This window comes from Cyprinus carpio, chromosome A20 (genome assembly GCF_018340385.1).
Source record: "Cyprinus carpio isolate SPL01 chromosome A20, ASM1834038v1, whole genome shotgun sequence".
NCBI classification, from domain to species: domain Eukaryota; kingdom Metazoa; phylum Chordata; class Actinopteri; order Cypriniformes; family Cyprinidae; genus Cyprinus; species Cyprinus carpio.
In genome coordinates, this window is record NC_056591.1 from 50,787 (window position 1) to 59,435 (window position 8,649).

General features: G+C 42.0%; 1 pseudogene; it reads right to left on the reverse strand.

The window, feature by feature from the left end:
- Positions 1-210: 210 nt before the first annotated feature.
- On the reverse strand, positions 211-8,085 carry LOC109075821 (annotated as a pseudogene).
- Positions 8,086-8,649: the final 564 nt, after the last annotated feature.

Here is an 8,649-nt window from a genome sequence, read left to right on the forward strand (position 1 = left end):
ATATTACCCTTTGAAGATTGGTTTCTTTGGTTTCTATGGGAGGCTGTATTTACATACTGGAGGTAATTTGTGTGAAAAACCTGGGAGTAGTCTGTTTATAATGTTTGTGGTCACCTGTTCTATTGTTAAGAGAATGAGACCCCTTTAACCAGACACACAGAGACCTTTTGTAAAACATGAGACACAAATTATTGCATTGTTATAAAACTCTGAATAAGAAAGGTAGTTTCAGTGTTTCCTGTTAGGAGGGAGTGGGCAAAAGGAGTGAAATGTTTATGCATATGGTGTGGGCCATTTGTCTGTCCCTCTCAGTTGGGTGTGTTGCTTTAGACTTGCGAGACAGGATCTAGGTGTTGGTTCTCATAAAAGTTCCTTGCTGTGATCTTTTATCTGATCCAGTCAAAACGGCATCAATAACCTTACAGTTAAATCTCCCTTTGGCCCCGTGGGCTATTCAGAGATTCCTGCGGGGACACAACTGTTTGACTTTGGCTGGATGTTTTCTGTCAGACTTTCTGTAGTGCTGGTACCTGTAATGGGCTGAGGACCATAGCCATGTTGGTTGATGTCTTTAGAGCTCTGATGAGATATCTGAAATAACAGCATTGAAACAGTGTGAAAGTGAAGATGAGGGCACTGCCGACGGCACACCCCCGAAGTATCCAGTCCCACCACGTGTAAGCACTCAGGGCTGAACGGGTAGAAGAGCTGGACAGGATGTTTGCAGTCTTTTGAGCCAGGTTCGCCTCTACCTGCGCTTGTGAGAGATGATATTCAGTCTGTGTGATGATTCTTTGCACCAAGTCCATCGTGTCAACTAGGGCCTGTGTTCCTTGTTCATAGAAGGTGTCATCCCACCATGGGGAAATTTCTGCATCCAGTGGCATCCTTCCAAGGATGTTAATCTGGCCCATTGAGAAGTCCTCAGTTGCTTCTAAACAAAACGAGTGGTTAGCAGGACAGGTCAGTCCTCCATATGTGAAAGAATTCATCTCACTGACGACACACCACTGTGTGTGAGATACCTGAATAGCATCAGAGTGACCATGCAATGATTGAACATTTACAAGTTTGCTGTCATTGGAGGAAAAAGGCTGTAACGTGTTACATGTACAGACAACATAGTTATGGGTCTCATGACAACACGTGCGACTGGTAAACAAGGTCTTCAATACCCTTTAAGGTCATGTATCCTGTAAGGTGGTCCCATTTAATTACTTGGTCTTTCACTACCATGCCAATTGATCGAATAGTGGTAGAATTTGGATAAACTTGGTCTGGGTGTATTAAGGGAAAAGTGACAAAAAATCCAAGGCATCCTATTACATTCATTTCCAGTGTACATCATAATAGTTGATAATAATTCAGAATATTTCACATTTTTTTTTTTCATTCTGATGAAAGCCACCTATGTAGATCTAGAATTTCAATCAAGTCACTTAAAACATGTCTAGGTGTTTTGTGAAGGCGAAGATCTAGGATTTCTTGCCTTGCAGTAGAAAATAAATCTTGAGCATATGATCTGCAGGCTAAGCCACGTTCGATGGTACGGGTCTGATTGAATAATGTATGGCTGATCTCAAGAAGCGCCTGCGCTTCGGATCTTACCGCTTTTATGATGTTTTCATTGCTATTGGTGAGATGTTGGAGCCCAGTGGCCATCTGGTCTGCCAACCATGTAGAGAACTGAGATTGTTGGTTTATTTTGTATGTGTTAGTTGCTGAATTGATTGAGCCAAATAAACCTGCTATATTGCCTAGTAGGTCTCGTTTTGATCGAGCAGGTGCGATTTGGACCGCAAGTCTGCCTTTGTAATCAGAGATTAAATCATCGATCCGTGACTGTAGCCATGCATAGGTTTCATCATCATCATTACAGTGTTCTGTGTAAGCAGAGAGAACATTTGAAATATTGTAAGTTACATGCGTCATTACTAAATTTACATCATGTAGTAATGTCTTATTTACATTTCCTCTAATCAGTCCACCAGGAGGAATTGGGTGCAATGATGGGCATTGTTTGGGCCTAGTGTAGCCACAAGTGGTTAAATTAAAACAATGATGGACAGTCCATGAACAGTTATGTGGGCTGGTGAAATCGTCCATGCTAAATTCACATTTTCCCACACAATAAGTTCCTTCCTTTCGGTTGGTCCACACAAAGGTTTTTGGTTTTTTGCTCGTCTGGTGTAAGTGAGGTAAGGTTGTAAATTGATTCTGTGAACCTTAGGTGTGTAGTATTGTGTGTTTCAGTGTGTGTGCACCTATATGTAAAAGGTTGCAAATTTCCTAAAAAATAGCATAATTTTGGATCAATCCCATTGTTATTTTTCTCATGTAGTGTGTTCATGATCCCTGGATCAGTTTTAAGTTGATACCAGGCAGTGATATTATGTGCAAATTTTGGTGCATGTGTGTATCCTGAAATGCTTTCTGTCGGTGGGTGTGTGCTACCTGAGTTGCAACAAATTTTTGGGGTGCAATTTTGATCCGGTGCTAACCCGGGAGGCCATGTAACTATCTCTTTTGGTACTACCGTAATTTCAGGTGTGGAAGGCCCCTTGGAATATTTCCACACCCACCTTCCGCATTTCAGGTTGTGTGTGAGTGAAACCCTTTGGCCCAGTCTGATGCACGTGGGCCTGGATATTTTCCTCTCGTCCGGTCTCCATGGGATTGCTGCAGTCAACCTAGAAAATAGAAGAAGAAAATTATTTGTCTTGTCTACCCTTGTATAGTTTGCACTGTGACATGTGATACCATCGCAGTTTTCCTTTTAAATCTGTGGCAATGCAACTGTTGCAGGTTGCTTTGACCTCATATGGCCCATGCCATCGAGGTTTGAATGGGCCCTGTTTCACAAAGACCCGTATCATCACCATGTCACCCTCTGAGAATTTTATCTCAGAGTTTGGATTGAAATGTGTATCATTCATCAAGTCAGACTGCTGTTGTTTCAGAGTGGCCTGTGTATGTAACACACTGAGTCGGCCTTGTAGCTGTTTCAAAATAGTCTGTTGAGTTGCAATCATGAGAGGTCCCAGATCCGCTGGAGTGATTTCTGGGTCTATTGGTAGTTTCATGACTCTTCCAGTCATGAGCTCGAACGGGCTGATGCCCGTGGACTTTGATGGAGTCGCCCGCATCACTGTTAGTACCGTGGGTAATGCGTCGGTCCACCTGTTCTTGTGTTGGATTATTTGTTTTGAGATGCTTTCTTTAATCGTGCGATTTGATCGTTCTACGATCCCTGAACTTTGTGGTCTGTAAGGAACGTGAAATCTCTGTTTGATATTTAGCATTTTGCACATAGATTGCATTATCTGGCCAGTGAAGTGGGTTCCCTGGTAAGATTCAATTTGAACTGGAGCTCCCCAGAGCGGAAGAATTTGGTTCGCTAACACTCGTGCCACTGTGTTTGCACTGTTATTGCGGGTGGGAATCACTTCGATCCATTTGGAGAATTTATCAATTATTACAAGGCAATAACGATACCCCCCCTTGGCACTGGGCAGCGGACCAATAAAATCTAACTGCAAAAATTCCCAAGGTCCTTTGGGTGGTTCAGGTCGGCACAGCTTGGTTCGTCCTGGTCTCCCTTGGTTAATGGTAGCACATACAATACATGTGTCGCACCATCTTTGAATGTCTGATGACATTTCTGGCCACCAGAAGTAATTTTGTATCAGTTGTTGCGTTTTTGGGAGCTGACACATGTGCATAATCATGGTATAATTTTGTCACTGGTTTTTGGAGGGCATCAGGAACAACATATTTTCCATTTAATTATTCCCTCAGTGACCTTGACTAATTGATCCTGCTGTAAATGCGGTACAAGCTCTCCATCTGTGCTCCACAGTTCTTGTTGATATTGTTTTAAATCAATGGGAGTGGTTTGTACAGCACTTACTGCAGAAGTACTCAGTCTATCAAGCTGCCAATCGTCTCCTTTTACCGCTGCTAGTTTAGCTAGTTGGTCTGCTATGCTGTTGTTTTTCTCATGTTCATCTGGGTTTCGACTAATGTGTGCACGCACTTTAATGACCGAAAGCGTTGACTCGCGCATTTTGATTGAATGCCAGATTGAGGTTATGATGTTAAAATGCTTTATTGGTGTTCCGGCTGAGGTGAGAAATTTTCGCAGTTGCCATTGTGTCATAAAATCATGAACTACGCCAAATGAATAACGACTATCAGTGTACACACACAACGGTTCGTGGTGTGACTTGATCGCTTCTAGCAATGCAATGAGTTCAGCCTCTTGTGCTGATGTATTTCCTGGTAATTTGATTAGTAATTGTTTAGCGTTTGAATTGGGAGAGTGGGGGGTCCACACAGCACATCCTGTGTGAAACTGACCGTCATGCCAATATCTGGAGCCATCAATGTAAACCGGAGTCTGGTCTGGAAGTTTTTGGTCATGGACCAGGCTCTGTGTCTCTTGTTTGGTTTGACATGTGTGTGGTTGGCCCTCCACGTCTCCCAATAAGTGTGGTAAAACTCGGCTGTTAATCGTTGTGATGTCACGGGCCTGTATGTCTGCTAGCCATCTTGCTAATCTCTGTGTTGATACACCTTTGATTCGGCCCTGTAACAACATTTGTACTGGCGTGTGCACTGTATGCACAACAACAGGCTGAAAACCTACAATAGGTTCTGTTGTTGTCAACATCCAATGAACCGCCAACACGTGCTGTGTGCATGGGTCGAATCCTTGTTCGACTGGTGATTTTTTTCTGCTGTAATATGCTATCGGTCTCAGTTTCCCCCCATGATCTTGAGCTAGAACGCCACTCAGGGTATTCTCGTTCGCATCAACTTGTAAGTGGAAAGCTTTTGAAGGGCTGGGCAAACCTAGGGCTGGCGCGGAGCATAATTGTTCTTTTAAATTTGTAAAAGCTTTTTCGTGCTCCTCTGTCCATTCAAGAACGTCAGAGGGCTTTGATTTACCTTTTAAGAGCGAATACAATGGCGTAACGATGTTAGCGAAATCTGGAATGAAATCTCTCAAGTAATTTGCTGTTCCCAAAACCTTCTGTAACGCATTTAATGTGTGTGGGCGGGGCAGTTCGGCAATGCATTTTCGTCTGTCATCTGTTAACGCTCGGTGGCTTGGCGTGATTGTATAGCCCAGGTATTGGACTTCTTTTTTGTGCAATTTGAGCCTTTTTCTTTGTTCAATTTGAAGCCAGCTTTACCGAGTGTCAGCAGCACTTCGTCAACCAATTGCAAATGATCATCAAATGATCCTTCAGTCGCAACGAGTATATCATCAACATAATGAATCACATTTCCTGTCCCTGTCAGCGGATTTAGTGCATCTTCTAATGCTCTGTGAAAAATTGCAGGGCTGTTATGCAGGCCTTGTGGCATTCTTTCCCATGTGTACTGTATTTGGTTCATAGTGAAGGCCAATTTCCACTGATCTTCGCGCCTGACTTTGATGGACCAAAAACCGTTCTTTATGTCGAGCACAGTAAACCACGACGCATTAGTGGAAATCTGCGACAATAACGTTGATGGATTTGCCACGATAGGTGTAGCCTTGGGCAAAACCTTGTTAAGACGTTGATAGTCAATGCAAAGGCGCCATTTACCATTTGATTTTGGTACAGGTAGACACGGGGAGTTTGTTGTTGAGCTACATCGCCTAACTATTCCCCTGATTTCAAGTTGTTTCACAATCTCGTGCACAGCTGACTCTGCCTCTGGTTTGATGCGGTATTGTTTTTGTGGAGGAGGGGGCTCCCCCTCAAGACACACAACATAATCTATCAGACCGCAGTCATGTTCATGTGTAGCCCAAATGTCGTTGTGTTTGTTTATCATTTGTTGAATGGGGTCTGTAGTGGATATGGACATGATGTTGGCTCTGTTTTTTGGTAGGCTTTTCTTTACGGTTTTACTAGTTCTCAATTCAATCTGTTTTTCAAAACAATGAATCACAAAACCATGTTTCTGCATGATGTCCATTCCCAACACAGTCCCTTCGCTATTATCTGGTAGATACCAGAATGGTTCCTCCAGGACTACAGCGCCTAAGTCGAGTTGAATTGGTTGAGTTTGGGTTGCAATCATTAATGTGTCGCCGATGCCTTTGATCTGAATCGTTTTGTTTGTTAAGGGGTAGTGGAATATTTGTACAGGAGCAAGAAGCACCAGAATCAATAAGTACGTTAGCTAACCGGCCTCCTAGATTAGCTCTTATTTTGATTCGGTTTCCGCTATTGACTATACTCCCTACTGCAACGTGGCGTATCCCTATTTTGAATTATGGCTTTCTGTAATTCTGCTCATGCTGCTAGTTTTACCATTTGGACTATTATTTCTCTTGCATTCAGCGATGAAATTTTCAAATTGTCTCAGTAGTTCTGTATCGCCATGAGATGGGTCCTGTTTACTCAATTCTTGCTGTCCTTTGAGATCTCTATCTCTTTTTCGGCAATTCTTAACAAGGTGATTATCCCTTTTGCAATAATGGCAAAGTTTGGTTTGAGATTTTTGATTGTATGATTTTGGGCTTCTCCCTTCTGTCAGCCATTGTGCGGATGCTACGGCACGGGGTTTCGATTTCCATCTATGTTCTATTCTGGATCCCCATTCGACTATCGCTCTAAATGTGTTTTCGGATGGATCTACACCGTTTAATAGAGCTTTCTGTACCGGGATGCCGGCGTGATTCTTTAGAAGCTGTAATAGCGGCTCGTGATCACGGCTTGCATTTTCTAGGCCTGCATGTTCCTTGAAAGTTACCCATAAACGTTCAGCGTATGTCTCAAACGACTCGTTGCTTGCTTGTTTGATTTCTAATATTTTGCTCCAATCTGCTTGTGTTGGTCCCCTGAGGTCTAGCAGTGCCTGTTTTAATCTCTCAAATATATTCTCGTCAATTTCGTTATTGTTTCGCTTTATTACGTCTCCAGATTTCATTTGAGCGGTTTAATTTAGCTCGGAGTTCTTCAGGAATGGTTAGGAGTGCGATTTGCCATACATCCCTAGTTTCCAATTTATACACTGTGGCCTGTAACATCAGTGTGTCCCAATATGGTTGAAATGGTCCTTTTTTGGGCATCATTCCCACGATTTGTTTATGTTTCGAACATTCGTCGCATGTTAATGGGCGGCTAATCGTGGTTATATCACCGTTTGCATTAGTCATGGTTTTGAGTACAGCAACTCGGACTGATTTGGATGGCGTTTTTATGTTAGTTTTGTTTTGGTTTTTGTATGGTTTTTCTGTTTTTTTTGTTCTTGTTTTTGTAGGGGTTATCTGTTTTTGTTTTCCATGTGTGTTTGAGGCTCTAAAGCGGTGACATCATCGTCGTCACTATCGCTGTTCCTATCATAATCAAAGGTTTCGTCCAGTGCCGCTTGCTTAACTGCAGCCACTGGGAAGCCTGCATTATCACAGCAGTCTTCAAGAGCTGATATGTAATTATTGCCGTTTTGGAGTTTGTTTTGAAGTTCTTCGATTTTTCTAGACATCATCTCACTCTGTCTTGCCCAACCTTGTCTTTCGAAAGTAAATGCCTCGACCTGTGCTCTTAACTTTTGCAATTCTTCAGAGCGCGCCTTTTCAATTTCTTTTATGCTTGTTATCGCGCGTTCATTTTCAGCTATTGTCTCTAGGTCATTTTTGCGAAGAAGGTAGACGATGGCAGTCGGGATTTTTTTTATATTTCGCTTTAGACGTCAATTTTTTGCCCTCGGCCAAAAACCAGGATATGATTTCATTGTTCTTCCATTTAAGGTTGAATCCTTTATCGTTTAAACGAAGAAGAGTGTCTTTTATTTGTAGGGCTTGAATTTCCATGATCTCCTGATCTACACTGTTGCTGTATTGTCCATGAAAAGCCATGTTTCCCCAGTTAATTCTCCCCCCACCGGATTTTCTACGGTCTCCGGTCTAACAATGGGTATGTCGACCCGTTCTAAAAAAATGTGTCTATATGTGAGGTGCACAAAACTTTCCCTCAACCACTTCTAATAGGAAAAATGAACGAACTTACCACAGCAGTTGTAGACAGGGAAGAAGGAGCTCAAACCTCATATTCTCCGTGAGAATCAATCTGAAATTCGCGCTGGGAAAGACGTCACTCGCCTAAGTAGGGAGATCACGGAGGTTGGTCACCACTGTAAGGTCCGCCCACTGGTCCAATGACGTTAGCCAATGATCCGGTAGAAGGATTCTTGCGTGTTGCTGTCTTTCCTTTCATATAACGCAATGATATCAGATTAAATACATTTTTCTTACAAAATGAATACGTAAAGTTATTTGCTGCTAAAAGTGCATCTACAGGCAATTGAATCATAGGGGTGTCCTAACATTGTTACACATGGCTTTTCCATTTTGGATTTAGTTTTGTTAACCCTTATGTGGTCTTTGTTTGGGGTATACACTCATGGTCTTTGGTGTCTCTATAAAGAGGATTTATTAGACAGGTTTTTATGTAAAATTCACTTTATAAAAGACCAACATTTCTAACTTTTATTCATGGAGATAACATGGATAATTTGACATGGTTTAATGTAAGATTTTTGCCCATCTTTTGGAAAATTATCACTTTTACCACTAGATGGCTGTTATATAATCATACTGTAACATTATTGATTTTTTTTTTTCAGTACAAAAAAAGCTAAACTTTGACA